The sequence below is a fragment of the Amblyomma mixtum genome, chromosome 8 (assembly GCF_055824585.1).
Source record: "Amblyomma mixtum isolate Tamu chromosome 8, ASM5582458v1, whole genome shotgun sequence".
NCBI lineage: Eukaryota > Metazoa > Arthropoda > Arachnida > Ixodida > Ixodidae > Amblyomma > Amblyomma mixtum.
In genome coordinates, this window is record NC_143019.1 from 38275857 (window position 1) to 38296173 (window position 20317).

General features: G+C 49.3%; 1 pseudogene; it reads right to left on the minus strand.

Annotated features, from left to right (window-relative positions):
• The window catches only part of LOC149332132 (phospholipid-transporting ATPase ABCA3-like), a 29739-nt pseudogene extending 9910 nt beyond the window's left edge, over positions 1 to 19829 (minus strand).
• Positions 19830 to 20317: the final 488 nt, after the last annotated feature.

The following is a 20317-nucleotide window of genomic DNA, read 5'->3' on the forward strand; positions in this document are numbered from 1 at the left end:
CTCCGACGAGGTACATGGTGGCTATCGTGTAGAAGGCGTTGGATGCGTTGTCGAACCAAAATGAGAACAAGTAGGCCAAACTGATGGCCACGAAAGTATACAACACGAAGACGACAAATATGGCATCTAAAACGAAGAAAGAGCGAAAACGAAGCTTGTAAAGGCTCTTCACGACAGTGCATAGAAGCTAATAAAAGTACAAGCAAAAAAAAATTGCCGGACGTTTAGTCATGTAGTAATGTGGAATACCACATAAGATTGGTTAGCGCGGAATGTTGGTGCCAGTACGGTCGTTTCTTAACTCCGGGTTGGGGTCTCCTAGTACCTTTAGTGTTTATGCCGCTGCACTCGAGTTAGTGGAAAGGGTTAAAGTTAACTGAATGACATGTTTAGATTTGGAGTAATAGTGTACACTAATAGTCAAGATGTGTGATGCTAGATGCAGGACACGTGTTCAACCGCAGCCATGCATGTTCGCGTATACATCCATATAAGGCGGGTGTCCTGCACTAGAAGCCCAGTGAGCGAAAAGGGCGTAAGAGAGAGAGCAGGAAGGAGAGGAGAAAGATGAGGAGGGCGCGGACGACGACAACGACAACGCGATTTCGCCTAACGTGCAAATAACAGCTCTCGCTGTGAAAACTAAGTTGCGGCTCACGGATGAAGATCCAGCTGAGGAAGGGGCGGAAGGAATCTGTGGCAGCGGTGAAGGCGAACTCGTGCAGCACTCCGCGGCAGCCGTCGAAGAGGAGGTGGCCCAGCCAGAAGAGGGTGCCGCCGATGCCCGTCATGAGCTGCTGGTGCTTGGCGCCCGACACGCGCTCGCCCAGCACCACGACCACAAAGTGGGCCGCGTGGTAGCACAGCGCGGTGGGCACGAACACTGTGCACAGCACGCGCACCAACACCACGTGCACCACGTAGCCGGCATTCTGGCTCCGAGGGCCGCCCAGCTCGAACTCGCGGAAGAAGCTCAGCAGTACGCCCGCGGTCTCCTCGGCCTGCGCCAAAGCACGCCACGGTCACCACACTCCCGTTGATCACGACCAAAAACATCTGCAGGGGCGTCTCTGTTACGCAGGTGTATGATGGGCTGAGACTTCACTGTTGTCGAAACAAGTGGAACGCGTCAGGAAGTACTTTGGTATGGGCTAATTGGTTCATAGCTAAGGTTGATCTCTATAGCGCCATCTTCAGAATCAACTTTAACGCATCAGAGACCGTACTCAGTAAGTACCTACACTTATCAAGTCCCATTAACCTTCTTCATTCCTGCCTTCAAAGCGTTCTTCAAATGCCCACTCAGAAAAGCAGGGCAAAAAATGCTGCACAATTTGGTGTGGTTAGGTAAAATGCGAATTAGGTTCGCCAGCTCTTCGATTTTCACTTCGGTTTCCGTTAGAGCCTCGGTTTTCAAGGTCAAGGAGGCTTCAGACAAAGATCGGCGAAATCGGACTTACGCTCCGCCTTACCGGTATGACGCGATAGCGGTAATGAGATAATGCGCCTATAGACGGAATTGATCATTCTTTACATACATTCACAGATCCCAGGGAGTCCTCATACCACTCCCGGAGCAGTGGTGAAGCGGTTACGGGATGTGCCACTGCCCTGCGATCGCAGATACTGCCACCGGTGGTGCTTGCAAGATACATATTGTTCTTGCAGAGCAACCTCTCGCGACCAATAACTTAACCGCCAGCTGCCACGGTGGGCAGTTTGCTCACAATCAGGTGGCCAGACGAAAGACAGTGGCCAGTGGAAAGACAGGGTGCGGTGCGGTTGCGTTGCGTTGTGTTGTGTTGTTGTGTGTTGCGTTGCGTTGTGTTTTGTGTTGTATTGTGTTGTGTTGCGTTGCGTTGCGTTTTGTTTTGTTTTGTGTTGTGTTGTGTTGTGTTGTGTTGTGTTGTGTTGTGTTGTGTTGTGGTGTGTTGTGTGCTGTGATGTGTCCCTTTCTGTTCCCCGTCCTTTCTTGCTATTGCTCCCCTTTACACAACTACTCGCTATCCTCTCGCTTTCTCTTTCACCTTCGCCGGCTGCAGCTCGTGTGCTTAAGATGTTAAATAGCAACTGCAGCGGCCGGCAACATTCTTTTCTTCCTTGATTTTTTTTAATCAAACACTACCATCCCCCATCCCCACCGCCACAACGCCTATTACTTTTCTCAGAACGGCTGTTATATGGTGACATCGCCTTTTAGTGCACGTCCCATATAGACGCAGTTTGTGCTTTTTGTGTTTCTTTGGTTTGGCTGCCTTGTTATTAGTGCATCAGCACCAAGACCGACAGTCGGGATGTTGATTGATTGTTACTACCACTATTATTACTAGACGAGCGTAAACTGCCGTCCAGGATTAACTCACCAATAATGTGTCGGATCATTTGTATCGCTTTGTGACACACTTAAATTTCCTTTTTTCATTTGGCTACTAAACAGTGCAAGTGGTTTGCGAGTAAATGTGTGGATGTGGAAATTATTGATACATTTCTTACGAAAGTTTGTTAGTGTATTCAGGGCGAGGCATATTTCCTGTTACCCGCTATTTGGTGTGCAAATCATGTGTGATGTATGATCTTTAACTTTCCCAAACTTTTTGACGATGTGCACACTGTCTACAGCAAATAACAATTGTATACTTCATTTATCACATAGTATGAAATCATGTTCCAGCTGGCTTAAGTTTAGCTAAACTCAGCTTTGGTGCAGAACAGGGCAATGCAGAGAAAAAGTTTATTTTCAAATCAAGAAAAACTCCAGAGAGACCAGCTGAAATGGTACATCTCAGAAATGAAAAAACAACAACGACAGCACTTGCACAATTCAAAATAAAGGCTGCATTGTTTAAAATTAATTCATCCACCCTAGCCAAAGCAGAAACCAAACGACTAAAGTGCGCTGAATACCTTTAAAGCTTTATTTAAACCTCTAAATAATGGAGCGTATGAGCCGGAGTATTAATTATTTTTGCGGACTTATCGCTCTTATCAAGTGTCGTAATTTCCCTGCTTAATGCTATTTATACCTGTACTATCTGATAGTGTATTATATCAAGAGGAAATATCGAAGTCGCGTATTATTGAGGTCACATGTAGTGACAGTTCATGTATTTTACATATAACGTATAATAGTGCGTGCGCATGCTTTTATCTCCGTTTTGTCCTTGCCAAGGCAAGGCTTACGGTATCCACAAATGAATAAATATCGTAAAAACTTCGCATAAGATAGGAAGGCTGCCTACATAACACGAGCGCTACACAACTAGGTAGTTCGTGTAATACGGCCCATTCTACTCAATCACTTTCGCATTCGTCTTTGACTGCGTTCGTGGCATCGTGCCTGAAAGGTGTCTGGGGCATTCGTGAACCGAATGGCGGCGGTCTTGTGTCCGGTCAGGTTGCGCAGGAGTGCCGTGTGCAGAAGGTTCAAGGCCAGCAACGCCGAGTGCGGGTTCTGTCCGTTGAACCAAAGTGTGATCCTGTATTGTCAGTGAACCATATATACTAAGCTCCAAGTATTTTGTACCCACAGTAAGGCTCACACTTAGAGGGAGAACAGGAACGTTATTTCAGCACTGAATAAAGCGAAGATTTCAGATCAGGTACAGGTCAGTAATATTTATTAAGGCGAAAACCTTTAATGCCTCATCGTTGTCGACGGAAGATTGTCAGCAGAAGGTTGTCAGCAAAGGTGTCACGCTTCTTCTAGTCAGACCACAAAACAAATATTTGTGCACGATGGGATTCGAACCACCATCCTTCCGCTTCGCAGCTGAGCGTGCTGATGGCTACGCTACTTCCTGCCAACGCATATGTAGTTCTCCTTGTTTGGGGCGCTGGAGAGTGTTGGAAGGAGGCACAAACAACACGAAGGCCGTCTGTCCTCCCCCTGCCCGCACGTCTGCGCATCTGTCACCATTTTTTGTTCATACAGCAAGGGACTGGAATGACCTGCCAAACGCCATCGTGGATCTGACCAACTCATCATCATTCAAATCATCCATCGAAGAAATATTCTGCTGAGTATTCCACCTCCTCATGTAATACCCCTTCAATGGGGCCTTTGAGGTCGAAATAAATAAATAAATAAATAAATAAATAAATAAATAAATAAATAAATAAATAAATAAATAAATAAATAAATAAATAAATAAATAAATAAATAAATAAATAAATAAATAAATAAATAAATAAATAAATAAATAAATAAATCATACGGATGCCTCCCAAACGCCCTCCAGTGTCTCCAGCATTTAAGGGTCACAAACAATTCTGTACTTAACATCTTAACCACACATCAGTGACACAAGCAGCGACACCGCGCTAAAGGCTTTCGCCTCATCGCACTTTAGGTCATCAAAGTGCCCCCCTGAATTTTTTTTAATACATGTTCGCTCACAGAGTCGCATGAAGAGATCTTACAACAAATCAGTGTAAAATGCAGAGATATTTCCTATAGTACAAATTAAGTGTTTCCTTTAAATGAGAACGGCACTGTATACGTCGGTGGCAGGCCAGCACGCGCTGCATGGTTAGCAGGTACAAGTTATACTATTTAAGACATCTATCACGCCATATATAAATGTTTTCTCTGTCCAGAAAGAACGTCTTACGTACACGGACGCCGATTCACTCGATACCGCGCCAATCTGGTAGCGCAAAACGTAGCTGTAGACGTCCCTGTCCGCCATGGAGAGCAGCTGGGGAGCAACATTAGTTAGGTCGATGGTCTCCAACCGCACGCCATTCTCCTCTAGCACAGGACACATGCTCTGGGCCATGAATTGCTGCAGAGACGACGTAAGAGGAACATGTGGCTCTGTGCTTGTGACGACTTTTGCTTTGCGATACGAACCGCCTTGCCGAAGGTTGCACTGGAAATAACACTGTTCTTGTGCGCGCACCAGTTACTCGGTCACAACCTCCGATACACGACACTTCGATGTAGATTTCAAGCATCGTTTTTCGCGAGCCAGCAGTAAGCTGCACCAACTCGCCCAGTTTCGGTTCTTCTCCAGCAGTAAGCATGCATGGCGCAGATTAAATAAGTGTCCATCAAAAAATCCCGGAGCCTATTTTCTGAAGGCAGACTTTACCTATGGCGTAACCACCCCATGAATCTGGTCCTTGGCACGCGCCATCAATAAACACCGTAAGCATGCACGACCAGCAGTGATGCCAATGTAAAAGCTTTTTTCTCTGCACTTCATTGAAAACAGGTGATGCTCTCATGAAAAGAAAGCAGTTCAATCCAATTTATAAGGCTGCTAGAATGCAGCCTTGGTTCCAGCCTTATTCAAATCTTGATTTCCTGTCTTCTTCCAGTCTAGTTCCTTTCGTGCAAGCGACTTAACTGCTAGGGAAGGTTAAGACTGCACTGAATTTCTATTGAGCCTGGAGATTAGAGTAAGTCTGGACTAAAGAGTTTTGTGCAAGCGGGCCCTGGATATGTCATGTACACTCGTATGGTTTATCGTGCTGGTCTATTTGTGTCCGGTTCTGTATAATGAGACAGGGTACAGGCCCATGTGGTTGGCTTGTGAATGCGTGAGAGAGCCCGCTTATGCAGTCCGCCGCGTTGTGCTCGTCGGTTTACTGCAAAGATGGAGTAAAATGCCGAGGTCTGAAATCTAGGTGCGGTGACAGCTCCTGAGAGTATACGGTAAAGGAGGGGCAGAGGGTGTGTAATGAATGTGCCGGAGGTAAGCGTGAGTCGGCTAGAAAACGTTGAGGACTAGTCCTCTCTTGGGCCCCAACGAAGACAGGTCCACCTGTCGGAACGTTGGCTGGCGGACTGAGGTGGTGGTGATCTCTTTTATTACTCCCAAAAACAGGGGACCAGTCCAAGGACCGGTTGGGCGGACTGAGGCTTCCCTCTTGCACATTGACCACTTCGTGCTATCAAGAGTTTCTGGATGATCATCAGCAACGCTCACCTGGAAGCGTCCGCCCTTGGCACCACAGAATCCGACGGCGCCGGCGACGATGTTGTGGACGCCGTAGGTGAGTGCCGCGTCATGCCTGGGGGTGCCGTACAACATGGATCTCTCGCAGTATCCGCCCAAGAGCAACAGGCCCGTGGGAAGCAGCCAACGGAGGGTGCGTTGAACAGACGCGCGCTTCCAGTGCAGGAACCTCTTGTGGAACAGACTCTGCAGCCTCGACCTGGTCGGGACTTCCACGAAGACTGTCCGGTGTCGCAGAGCTCGCAAGGCGTCCCTAATGTCGCCGCCGCCCAGTACTGCGTCCAAATGTTGCAGCCGCGCAATGTACGGGAGAAGGACGACGATGACGTCACGCCCAAGAGCGGATTCCCGCAACCTTATCATGCGCCCCGCTCGTGCTGGTCCCGGGAAGGGACTCTGAGGAAAGCTCCATCCAATTTTTGTTCCTATCAATAATAGATTCTCTGGCTCCTGTGGCTACGCAAAGAATTGTTTACCAGCAAAATTCATTCATTCAGAACTGTATATAAAACAAAACCTTTCTTCTTATCCCGCCACTAGATTCGAACTTCCGATGTCAAGACCAAAAATGACTCTGTGGTCATCGTTTAGAAGTGAATGGTGATGTAATCCAGCTCCAAAGTCTGCTTTAACTCTTTCGTCTTTTCTACCTTATAAAATATCTGATTTAAATGGACGTAGTCTCCGTAAAAATGTCGTACTCTGCTGATACAGGCTAACCCTTATCCGTCCTCACAGTTCCTTCAGAGAAGCAGCTATGTTCTGAAAGCTTCATGCAGGTCTCTGAATTTCCAGGAGGGAAAAGGGGCGCCACCGTACGTGAGAACTTATTAAAGAGCGCTTAATTCATGACGGGAATGCTTGGGCGAGCAAAGTTTTACCATGGCTAGCCTAATTAATGTTTGGCCACACTTACGATGCCCTGCAATAACATATATGAACATCTTTGCAAATCATCGACAGTGCGTGGTTTTGCGTCGAACATTTTCTCTCACCTGGACCTGGCTTCTCAGGCTCTAACCGCGACTCCAGGCTGCTCATGTCAGACTTCAAGCGAGACACGGCCTCTTTGACCGTAAGTGGTGTAACTACGGATTTCCCCCAATTGGATCATAACAACTTCCTCCCAATGTACCCTGTGGTCATTCATCCTGATGGTATAGTTAAAATAATTGACAACCTTAAGATATCCTCCAGTGCTGGTGTTGATTGCATTACTACAAAGTTCCTGAAAAGTACGAAAATGTATTCATCGCTCGCCTTAACTAAAATATTTCAGCAATCATTGGAGAAAGGTGAACTACCGGCTTATTGGAAGATTGGTAAGGTGGTCCCTGTGTATAAATCTGGTAATAAACACTCCCCTCTTAACTACCGGCCCATATCTATTACCAGCATCCCATGTAAAATCTTAGAGCACATACTCTTTTCACATATTGTCACTTTCCTTGAATCAAACTCGTTTTTTCATCCTTCTCAGCACGGTTTTAGGAAGTCCTATTCATGCGAAACACAGCTACTCTTATTCACACACAAACTTCACGCAATTTTAGACCGTCACTCGATCGCCGACTGCATCTTCCTAGATTTCGCGAAGGCATTTAATAAGGTTTCCCATCATCTTTTGTTACTAAAACTGCGCATGGTAGGTTTAGACACTAACATTTTAAAATGACTTGAAGTTTTCCTTACTCACCGAAAGCAATTTGTTTCCGTCAATAATGTTAATTCCGCCGTTCACCCTGTTCTTTCCGGGGTTCCCCAAGGCACCGTCTTGGGTCCCCTGCTTTTTCTTATATTCATCAACGACTTACCCAGCAATCTTTCTTCTTCTGTACATCTTCTTGCCGATGACTGCGTCCTCTTTCGGGAAATAACAAATGATAACGACAAGCACATGATTCAATCTGACCTTAAAACTATCTCAACATGGTGCAAAACTTGGAATATGACTTTGAATGCTGAAAAGTGCAAACTTATGCGCATTTCTCGTGTTAATAGTGATCTTCCCGTATATACTCTTAATGGTGTGCTACTGGATTCAGTTAAAAAATATAAGTACCTCGGAATTCATATTACGTCTAACCTTAGCTGGCATGCGCACATTGAGCACATCACTAACAAAGCTAATCGCATGCTAGGATATCTGAGACGTAACTTTCACGCAGCGCCAACTAACATCAAACTTCTACTCTATACCACACTCGTACGTTCACAACTAGAATATGCGTCATCAGTCTGGGACCCTGGTGTTAAGAGTTTGATCGACCAACTGGAAATGGTACAACACAAATCAGCGCGTTTTATTCTCTCTGACTTCCGGCGTACGTCAAGCGTAACGGCTATGAAAACTACATTGGGCCTAACTTCACTTGCATCACGACGCAAAATTGCACGCTTGTGTCTTTTTCACAAAGTATTTCATCATGAGTCCATTCGCTGCGAGTTACTTCTTCCCCCTTCAAATATTTCACGCCACACAGATCACATACATAAAGTAGGCATTTCTGCATGCAAAACTAAAACATTCAAGGATTCTTTTATTCCTAACACGTCATGTGACTGGAACCACCTTCCTTCTTCAGTCGCCACAATTCCTGACCCTGTATTGTTTCGGACTGCTGTTACCGCTTCTGTTGAATGATATATTGTGTTTATCACTTATTCTAACTTATCCATGTTTTGACAATTTATTCTTCTCTGCTGTTGTTTGTATTTTCAGTGTTATGTATTACCCACTCCCCTCTGTAATGCTTTGCCCTGAGGGTAAAATAAATAAATAAATAAATAAATAAATAAATAAATAAATAAATAAATAAAAGAGCAGAGGAGCTGAGACGCTTGTTGGCGACGCGTTTGGAGCGCCCAAGTGAGTGTTGTTCGTGGATGCTGTGAAGGAGAGAATATGACGGCCATCACGCATATTCATCATCCGCTTTTAAAATCGTCTATAGACTTTCTAATAGACTTCTTATAAACTATTGCCTTCCCGTAGATATTTCCTTTTGTATATTTGCAGTGTAAAGACCGTTTATAGAAAAAAGTATACTAAATGTGTATGGTCACATAAGTATAGGTTGTCAATAGACAGTCTGTAGACTTCATTGGCAAAAGTCTATGGGCACTCTATAAACTGAAGAAATTTCTGTAAGCGTTGTAATTTAGGTTGCGTCGGCTTCAAGAGAATGGCCCCTCCCACCGGTGTCCAACAAGCGCTGTTCGATGCTGAGGCCAGGCTATTCCAGAAAACTTCCCAAAACCATCTCCCCACTAGATTCTCTTCCACTCGCGCACCCCAACGGAATTCTTTCTGTTACCTAAACAGTCATTGTTTATCTGTTATCAAATTTGCATGTCCCGCATAGTCTGCAGAGGTCAAACTGAAACTCGGCATTAGGCATAGCATTTACAAGCTGTTTCAAGTATTTTACACTGAATACTATCAGACAGTGCTTTGAGTACCCAGCGCAGCAGTTACACAATTGGCACTGTCAGTAAGCACCCCTATCAGTGCAGCAATCAATGACACAACATGAAGGCACATTCCGTAAGGAGATAATGTAGAGTTTTTTTAGTATACTGTGTGAATAGACCGGACAGAGAAAGAATACACTATATTTTATTAGCTACGTCAATTTCCTACTAACGCTGTACCTTTCTGCGCTTAAACACCGTAAGGCTGCGCGCCTCCTGGAACAGCAGAGCCGAGACAGCGAGCAGTGGGCAGGGGCTTTCGAAGCCAATTGCAACAGCTGAATTCCGCCTCGCACAAGCTAGCACTCATAGCCTTTTTTCTGCAAATTTGCAACCCACAATTCAAACGTCGTTTCAGTCTTGCCGCCGCGGTGGCTCAGTGGTTATGGTGCTCGGCTGCTGACCCAAAAGACGAGGGTTCAATCCCAGCCGCGGCGGTTGAATTTCTTTGGAGGAGAAATTATAGAGGCCCGTGTACTGTGCGATGTCAGTGCACGTTAAAGAACCCCAGGTGGTCGAAATTTCCGGAGCCCTCCACTACGTCGTCTCCATAGCCTTAGTCGCTTTGGGACGTTAAACCCCATAAACCAAACCAAACCAGTCTTCTGGCTCTAGGATTATTGGACGCACTCCTTTGAGGTCCGAGCTAGAAGAAGGTGGGAATGTAGTTACGGCTCTAACTGATACCACCTAGTAACCTAGGTGGCATTGCTCTAACGCACCCTTCCAGGATGTCCTCTAGTGTGGTGACTATGACGCCCATCTTGGCAACGCCCAGTCTAGCCTTGGAGTCTTCCAGGTCGGCGAAGAGGTCCCGCATCAGAGTGGTCAGCGCGTCGGAGCTGCCGGTCAGCCGGTAGACGACGATGCCCGGCTTGTCTTCGACCTTTTCCGCCCCTGAGTGGTGCTTGCGGAGCACGGTCTCCACGCCTCTGGACTTGTACCCGGGACCCTTGTGGAGCAAGAGCTGCGCAATAGGGCAGTGTAAAGGCAAAGGTGAATTTGAACAGCCACAGAAAAAATAACAGCATTTCTTCCTATGTAGCTGCGTGTCTCCTTCAGCGCTTTAACGCGATAGCTTCAAGGAGCTTGTGTCGCAGAAAATCCAGCGTCGCTGACAGTGAGCGAATCCATGAAAAAAAATTGCAGTTGTTTAGCTCTGGTTAAACTTGGATGTGTTGCGAAAGCAACTGCTGCCTGGCTACGCTCAGAATTCGCTTGTGGTTAGGCGTTTTGGTTAAGCTCTATTGTTTATACACGAAGAAGACACACTGAGGCAAACCGTATACATAGTTTTCACTGACGTCATAGTGGACGCCATCTCTGGGTCCCGAAAGCACAGCGAGAGCCTCGGCGATTTGTTAACCCGTCCATCGCAAACCGGTTCCTGCGTACACTGTGGAAGCTAGCCACAGTACCCAAAGATGGCGCCCGTGACGTGACGTGAAAACTATCTATATTTGCCTTCGAAGCGACACCCCCTCCCCCCCTCTACTACGCACAACTGGCGAAGCGAGAGCCGGCGGCGGCGGCGCCATCTGGCGAAGCGCAGCGGCGGCTGCTGCGGTTGCTAGGCGACGGCTCAAGGTGGCGAAACGGTGGGCGTAGAGGTACTTTCGCAACAAAATGCCTAGAAGCGACCTGGGAGGACGGTGGGCCATCTAGGTCTCGCGACCTTGCGGCGTCATCAAAACCTGCCTACCGGATTGTCAGCAAAGTGGACACCGTGGCAGGTGGCGGTTAAATTACTGATTGGTCGCTAGAGGTTCTCAGCAAGAGCAACCTCGGTCGCACAAGATCCATCGGTCGCAGCGCCTGCAATCGCAGGGCAGTGGCGCATCGCTTAACCGCTGCACCACTGCGCCAGGAGTGGTATGAAGACTCCCAGGGATCTATGAATGTTGAGTAGAGAATAATTCTGCATATATGGTCATTAGCTATATGCATATATGGTCATTAATAAGATTGATTATGAAACAACAGCGCGAAGCCGACGGGGACAACAGTGAAGACAAAACGAGCGCTGGTTTTGTCGTCTTCACTGTTGTACCCGTCTACTTCGCGCTGTTGGTGCATAATGAACCGGTACCAACTCGCCCAACTCGCTATTCTTCTACTAGAATAAGAGGCAGGTATGCGCCTTCCCTTTTCTCAAAAGCAGCGGAGGGTTCAGACTCTCTTGGTTCTAAGGAAAGGAAAGATGCATAACTGGCCCACTGTGCCAGTGGATGCCTCAGTAGCGCTCTGAGGTGGCGGTTGTGTCCATCTTCAAAGTGAGGCAGTTATGCGCCTTTCCTTTCCTCAGAACCAACGGAGGGTTCAGTAAGACAAGACTGGGTCTCGCCCCTGCCGCCGCGACAGGATTCCTTTATTTCCTTTCTTCAAGAACCATTAATAATGCGCCGCCGCGGTGGCTCAGTGGCTATGGTGCCCGGCTGCTGTCCCGAAAGACGCGGGTTCGATCCCGGCCGCGGCGGCTGAATTTCTTTGGAGGAGAAATTCGAGGCCCGTGTACTGTGCGATGTCAGTGCACGTTAAAGAACCCCAGGTGGTCGAAATTTCCGAAGCCCTCCACTACGGCGTCTCTCATAGCCTTAGTCGCTTTGGGACGATAAACCCCACAAACCAAACCAAACCAAACCATTAATAATGCGCGTTACGCCTAACTGCGACATCGACTCCGCCATTGTACCCACTGTGTATGGCTCTTAACTAAGCTATAACAGCTTTCGCTGTAAAATTTCCCGTTTTCTTCTTACTGAAAACACGCTGCAACGCCATTTCACGCGGAAATCAGTGCTCCCTGCGTCAAAACAGTGGTCAGCAGAGGCGCTCCATCAGAAGCTTACAGTGGAGGAAGGACCATGTCTGGCGTACCATGTATCCCATGCCGAGCTGGCTCATGATGTACTCGGGCGAGCCGACTAAGCTAAGTTCCCCGTGTTGGATCACAACGAGACGGTCGGCTAGGGCCTCGGCCTCCGAGAAGTCACTGGTGGTGAGGAAGACGCCCTTGTAACGGCGGATCTTGAAGAGGAGCTCCCACATCTCCCGCCGGCTGCGTGGGTCCATGTTCCGCGTCGGCTCGTCCAGGAGGATCATCTGCACCTGATGAGTAGGCGCGTGCCACAAAGTTTTCTAAAACCCATAAATTTTAAACAGCCATCAAGGATAATGCGATAAGCGACGCCTAAGCGCGTAGGCAAACTTCATAACTAAGTATATCACGCGTTCACTAAGGATTCTAACTTCGTTAGTGGAGCGACCATCGATGGCCAAGAAAGAGCGAGAGGTCATTGAGGAACTAGAGGTCATCAATGAAAAGATGTGTCAATAAATTGCCGCTAAAATGACTCGGTGGCGAAGCAAGATTTTGCTTGCCCTCTGAACCTGGCAGACACGGTCCACGGCTTCTCAAACACACACCACGAGGTCTTGTCGGTGTTTACGTTTGATCAGGGTTATGTCCTTTTAGGCCTTGTCGTCGTGGGTACCTTTGGTCTGCTTCACGGACACGAACTTTGGGATCTCGCCGTCGTTGTCGCTTATGCTCTCGGCAACATCTTCACATTTACTTCGCGCTACAACGTTGGTGCTGATCGCTCTTCTCTAGCAGGAGAATAAGCACCTTAGAGAAGCCCCGCTCAAGCCTTCAAGACGAAGCCGTTCTTCATTTCATCGGCTTCACGTAGCCAGTAAGGGAGAGCGCGTGCCACGGTGCAAACTACTGGCGGGCACTTCAGGCTTAACACGGGATTTGGACTACTTTCTCTATCATTTCCCGAGGATGTTTGGAGATGAGCTCAACCACATCAAAACTGAATGTATGTGCGCGTGATATGTGTCTAGCTCAAAGGCGAACGCAGCACCTCGAATCTGGCACCTGCTCTCAGAGTTTGTTCATCTTGCTACGCAGCTAATGGCTCGTGCGCTCAGAGGTACGAATAACTTAATCCACACGAGTCCACCCATACGGCTAAAAAGTAAAGCTATGAATTTTTTTTTTTTACAGAGTCAGTCCAAGAAAAATTTCTCCTGGCCCGGGCTTAGAACTCGGGACCACTGCAAGTCCGAAAGAGCTGCCTTGGGTACTTAGCAGGCGGTGGGGACCAGCGCAGTCATACGGCTGCTAAGGTGAAGTGTGGGTGTTAGTAAGTAAATTAACTTAAATATATTCCAATTGAGAAAATTACCTTGAAGAAAACTGGAGGAAGTTCGCAACTCTATTGATCCAGCAAAACACCTCCAGTGGCTTTTTGTGCCGCGAAGGGACGGCTTTTTGAGCTATTTCTCGCTCCTGTGACGCCACAACTAGCATCGAGTCCCCATGAGCGACAAGCAGGCAGAGATTTCCACTCACTGAAACATTGACGTCACGGGTACGCTCCCGAAGGGGGTCGTTGGTCGTGTTTACCTGCTCGAATCCCACTGCCGTGCGCGTATATAGTTTTCCCTTCCTGCAACTAAAGATCTGTAGTTCCGGTGCAACATGTCATCTATTTTCGGAAGTAAAAAACAAAAAACAATGTCTAGTGTATGCGATGAGATGTGGTGGTGGTGGTGTGACACTTTTTTTTTCGAACATCCTTTTTGTTAGGCGTTCAGTACATCCTGGGCCAAGGCGACGAGGGCACGTTGCAGTCTCAGATCCAGGGAGGCGAGCCAGATGGGCCACGGTGGGGGTGGGGGGAAAGGATAGGCGGGGGACTGGAAGGCTGCGTGGCACTGTGTAAGGCAGTGTTCTATGTCTGCATATGTGTGTGGACAGTTAGGGCACTGAGGTGTGGAAGTGTACCGGTATAGGTAAAGTTTGGCTGGTGTATGTAGGAGATTAAACTGTATTCGGCGAAGAATGCGAGCTTCACGGATCGATAAGGATGGGTGCGGTGGTGGTAAATCAGCTAAATCCAATTTTTGCTGCGCGTAGTATTCGTCGACAGTGCGTTTGTAAGCCCTGACCGCCTGCTCCGTCGGTGGGCTCGTCCATGGGATCCCCGGCGCCCGGTGTATAGTTTCGCAGGCAAGCTGGTGAGCCAGCTCATTGCCGGGGATGCCCATGTGACCAGGGATCCACCGAAGGGTCACCGGTCGTGGACTTAATGCTAAGAGGGCGGCATCTAAGGCCGATCGAGTAGGGAAAGGGAGGGCTCTTTCATGGAAGGCACGCAGAGCTGCCTGCGAGTCTGTATAGACAACGTATTGGGGGGCGGGGGGTAGGGTGGCAAAGTGTGTGATGGCATCGGCGATCCCGTGTATTTCTAGGGCGAGCGTGGAGGGTGGGGAGGTGTATGGACCGGTTGTGTGAGTGCTGATTGTAGAGAGGGAAGGGTGGAGGAAGAAGGCTGCTGTGGAGCCCGCGGTTTCCGTGAGACAGGCGTCTGTGTAGGCCACCGCCGCAGCGTCCAAAGGTGGCTTGTGGTTGTATGCGTATGCTTGGCGGCGGCCTGCGTGTGTGTGTGCGGACATGTTGCGTGGAATGGGTGCGAGGCGGAGGTTAGGGGGATAGATCGGAGACTGCGGTGGGTCTGGGAAAGAGATGGGTGTGTAGGGAGTCTGGGAAAGTATCCACCGGCCAGCTGGTGTACTGGACAGGCGGATGATTTGTCTCTCCCGGTGCAGGTTAAGGAGGGCTTGAATAGGGTGGAAGAGGCCTGTTCTGTACAGGGTGTCTGTAGAAGCCTGAGGGGGGAGTCCTAGTGTTGCTTTATATAGTGTATTGAGGGCCCGGGTTAGTTTGTCTTGTTGTGTACTTGTAAGTGGGCAGTAAGGTATGTAGTACAGGAATTTGTTCAGAGCCAGCGCTTGAGCAAGGCTGCTGGCGTGTGTCTCGGAGAGGCCGGCATGTTTTAAATCTACGCGGCGCAGTAAGTGTGTTACTGAGCGGCATGTGCGTATGGACTGATTGATGGTAGAGGTGAAAGTGTTGGAGTTGAGTGGCATACCCAGGATGCGACAAGATTCGACGCGGGGGATGCGCTGTCCGGCAAGGGTGAGGGAGATGGAGGGGTTCATCATCCGTTGATATTTACTGCGTGTTATGAGTAAAAGTTCTGATTTCTCCGGAGCGGGTTGCAGGCCCGCTTGGGTGAGGTGTGAGGAAATGGTGTTAAGTGCATGTTTGAGTGTGGTTTGGACCTCTCCCGGTGAGCCAGCGGTGACCCATAAGGTGAGATCGTCTGCATAGAAGACGAAATGAAGGTTGGGAATATCGGCTAAGGCCCGGGCGAGTGGGACCATGCCTAGGTTAAAGAGGATGGGAGAGAGGACGGCACCTTGTGGAGTGCCACGAGTGAGTGGGATTAGGTTAGACAGTTTGTTGAGGCAGCGAATACGGGCAGAGCGGTGGGAGAGGAAAGCTCTTATGTAATTGTGCATGCTGTGTCCGCACTGCGTATCAGCTAGTATGGTGAGGATGTGGTCGTGTGATATGTAGTCGAAAGCCTTGCGTATGTCAACAGTTACTAAGGCTTTGACCTGCGCAGTGTCTGAGGCATTTGAGTTAAAGTGTGTTGAAGGAGAAGGAAAAGGTCTTGGGTGGATAGTGCTCGGCGAAATCCAATGAGGGTGTGGGGGAGATAGTCGGTGGCTTGAAGATGGGAAGTGAGGCGGGCAAGCACCATGTGCTCAATGAGCTTGCCTGCGCAGGAGGTAAGAGAAATAGGACGGAGGTTATTGATGCTGGAGGGTTTATTGGGTTTCGGTATGAATGAGACCAGGGACGATGTCCAGTCCACTGGCAGGGTGCCAGAGGTCCAGGCGTCGTTGATGACATTAAGAAGAAATTTGTTGGCTTCGGGGGGAAGGTTCTTGAGAGTTTTGTATGTGATTTTGTCTGCACCGGGGGCAGAGTGTGTGTTACAGCGTGCGAGTGCTGTGTCAAGTTCTGTGTGCGTGAAGGGGATGTCTAGTGCGAGAAGGGCTGGACCATGATATGGTGAGTTTAAAGAGGATTGTGAGGGTGGGAAATAAAGTTTTTGGAGGTCAGTGAAAACCTCTGTTGGAGTATGGGAGGCGAAGAGGCGTTCAAAAGTGGGTGTGGGATGAGGTTGAGGTCCGAGAAGGGAGCGGAGAAGGTACCAGGATGATTTTTGATGTAAAGTTCCGTCTAAGCGGTCGCATGTTCGTGTCCAGTGTTCGGTGTCGAGTGTCTTGCAGTGGGAGATAATGTCGTTGCGGATTGATTGTATTCTGTCGCGGAGCTGTGTGTTGTGTGGTTGTGTAGCAAATGTGCGTTGGAGACGTTTTCTCCGCTCCCACAATCGTAGAAGGTGAGGATCAGGGTTGTCACGGGGAGTAGGATTAGAAATTTCACGTGTTGCCCGTGACTGGGTGTTTCTGAAATCATCGACCCATGAAGCGTAGTCGGAGGGGTTAGATGGGGGTGGGGGTAAGAACCGGCGAAAGTCTGACCACGAAGTGTGTCGCACCTTCGCTCTGCGTCGGGGGTGTTGTGTTGTGTGGGTATGTTGATGACAAGGATGGAATGGTCGCTAAGTAGGTATGTGTCAGTATTGTGCCAAGTAACATGTGGTATGCATAGAGCGAAGTTCAGGTCGGGTGTGGTGTCTCTGTGATAGGAGGAACCCTGTCTAGTGGGGCGTAAAAAGTCATTCAGCAAAGAGTAGTGTTGAGAGTATATATGATCGTGGAGCAAACGCCCTGCTTTTTGTGTGGTTGTGTAGCCCCACTGTGTGTGTGGTGCGTTGAAGTCGCCTGCCACAAGGAGCAGGGAAGTGATGGCTTGGAGGAAGTCGAAAAGGTGGGGTAGAAGGGAATGCTGTTTGGGGGGGTTGTAGAAGTTAACGAGAATGGTGGGAGGGGATGTAGGTGCAAGGAAGAGCTCGACGGCAACTAGATGCTATGCGAGTATATCAGGAATTTGGAGGACTGAGAATTTGAGGTCTCTTCGGATATATGTTGAGACCAGCGGTGTTCGATCCGTAGAACTCGCATGAATCGCTTTGTATCCCGGGAGGGTGCGTTCGCCTCTGGTTTCCTGGAGTAGGAGACCAGAGGGGGGGTGTGGAAGGGTGAGGAGATGCTGTGAAAAGGGGCGTACGTGCCGTGCGGATGCATCGGCAGTTCCACTGGAGAAAGCTATGGAATTGGGGGCGGGTCATAGTCTGATATGTCATCTGGGTGGGGGCTTTGAGGACGGCCACAGGGCTTTTTCTTTTTAAGGAGTGGGGAGTCAGATGGAGAGGAGAGGGCTGTAAGTGTGTGCTGAATTTGTTCTATGAATTCCGCCTGCTTGGCGGCGGCGTTGGAGAGTGTAGTGACTAGAGCTGTGAGTTGAGTTATCTGCAGTGTCTGTGCCTGTATTTGTTGTTCCAGGGCCTCTTGGCGTTGTGGTATGGTGTCAAAGAGGGAGGCGAGGTGGTTCATGCGTGTCTCAAGGGCCTGCATGTCAAGTTGAAGCTGGGCTAGGGTTTCGGGTATATCGGGTTGTTGTGGGGGGGGGGGGGGGGGGTAACGGAGTGTGCTGGTGCGGGTTGGGGAGTTGAGGGAGTGGGAAGTGGCCCACCTGAATGCTGTCGCGAGGCTGGTGGTTCTTGGCTCAGGACACTGGCGGCATCCGTACTGGAGGATGGGCTCCGGGTGGAAGTAGGTTCTTGGAGTCGGCTTGGTGCGGCAGTGTTGGGCGTCAGGGAGCATTGTGCTGGTGGCCGTGGAGGTTCTTGCAGGATATCTGCATAGGTCTTGGTGGTGGCAGTGTGAATGGTGAAGGGAAGATGCCTGCCAGGGGAGTGGTTTGGAGTGGTTGCGGGGGTTTCAGGGCTGTTGCCCGACAGATGGCTTGGTGGTGGGTCACGGGGTTTCGCCTTTGTAGAGGGCTGTGCTCGGGCTTGATCCTGCTGCTTGCGGACCGGGCAGGTGTCGGCGAAGGTAACGTGGTCCTTTTGGCAGTGCAAGCACCAGGGCGAACAGGGATGGGTAGCGTTCGGGTGGACAAGGGTGGTCGTACAGGTCGGACAGAGGGCTTGGGTGGAAGGGCATTGGAACTGTCTGTGCCCATACTGAAGGCAGCGAAGGCAGCACAATGCCCGGGGACGGTGTGGGTAGCAGCGGTACGCTATTTGTTCGAAGTAGATAGTTCGTGGGACGGTGCGGCCTTCAAACGTAACCAGGACAGTGTTTGTGGATCCCATCATTCGTACACCGATAATAGTGTGGGTCCGGGAAGAGATGCCAGCCAGGAGTTGGGAGTGGGTGAGCCCGCTGCGGTCGATCCGGAATATTCCGCGGGCTGAGTTTGCGGGGGTGAGTTCGTACGGGGTTAGATGGTGAGTAGTGGAACTAGGAAGCGATGAGACGCCGGTTTCCGATGAGACGCCTGGGCCCGATGAGCCGCCGAAGACCGCTGAGACGCTGGAGACTGATGAAACGCCGAGAAGGCGTTTCGCAGTGTCGTTGGAGTTAGTCCGAAGAATTATAAGCCTTTGGTCCAAACGGGTGTGGACAGTAATTTCGGTGCGTGCGTGGTCAGTGAGGTGTGCGGCAGTCGTGATAAGGTGGAAGATATGACTCACCGGTGCAGCTATGAGTGAGGCAGGGAGATGAAAGCCAATCGAGATGAGCGTGTGTCGATGGCGGGGTGGCTCGGGAAGCTTGCGGGTTCTACGGCCGTGCATAACCGTGGTGAATGGGGTAGGGTCATCAACGTCTTGAAGTGGAGTCATCTTGGGCAGCAATGCAGGAGTAGGCAAGGCTTGTGGTGAGGCTGGAAACGTGACCGGCTCAACGCCGTCTTCGGCGAGTTCCATCACCTGCATAGGTTGTGGCGTGGCGGACACGGCGTCGGTGGTAGGCTTACCGTGGCGTCTGCTGCTTCATACTTTCAAAAGAGCGCTCCGTGGTGAAAAAAGGTCTGATTCCGTAAGTATTAGTGTTGGGTGAAAGCTGCGAACTTGCCGGGAACGATGTTGAAGATATTTTGGGGCGATAGGCAAAAATTCCAGCCAGTTGGGGCAGATGAGAGGGAGCTCGATGTGAGGCGGTCTGCATCTGCTAGGCCATGAGATGTAGAGAGGAATGTAATTTTCAATCGAAGATATTTTTGGTGTTAATGAAGCTAGGGAAAAAAAAATCTAGCGGTGCGGTGACGAGTGAGAAATAGTTTTCACTGATCTTTTTTTCTTAACCTCAGTGAAAACAGTTTCGATTTTTTTAAATGCTATACATGAGTCCTGCGTCTCTTAAAGGTGCAGACACTGGCGGTCTTCAGGGGGTCTACTAGGGCTAGTCGATGAGTATAAGGGGCCTACTTACGTTTGGATACGGCATGAAGGCGATGGCAGTGCTGAGGAGGCGCTGAATGCTCTGGGTGAGGTCATCGGCGAGGCGAGCCCGGTAGAAGGACAACCCGATGTCATCCATGAGTTCGTTGACGTCGAACCGGACTTTGCTTCTGGAAATCCCTTTTGCCTATCGGAGAGGCCATGGCCTAAGATGAAGCTTAACTGTGAGCGATATGCTTTTCAATGCAAAAAAACACTGATCCGAGTACAAACGAAAGGAAGCAGACGATCGCTTAAGCGGGAGGCATTAAAAGTGCACTAAAGAGTAATCTCAACTCGTCTTTTTACCGCGAGAACTCGATCTTCACGTTCCTAGCATTCTTATAAACTTCGAATTATTGTCCTGTGCGGCCGATTTTCCAAATTTAAATCGAAATTAAATGTCGTGTTTAAACAAATGGAGGAGTGATAGAGAAAAAAAATTAGCGCCGCGTACCATTCCCCTCAACACTGGCCAGCCCACCTTCCGACGGCGTGGATCGTCAGGCTCCTGCATCGACGTTGCGTTCGCGTCCAGCGGCATCGAGGCGACCTGGCGTCGTGCACCATCACTCTGGGGCTCGGATCACTTCTCCATCACCA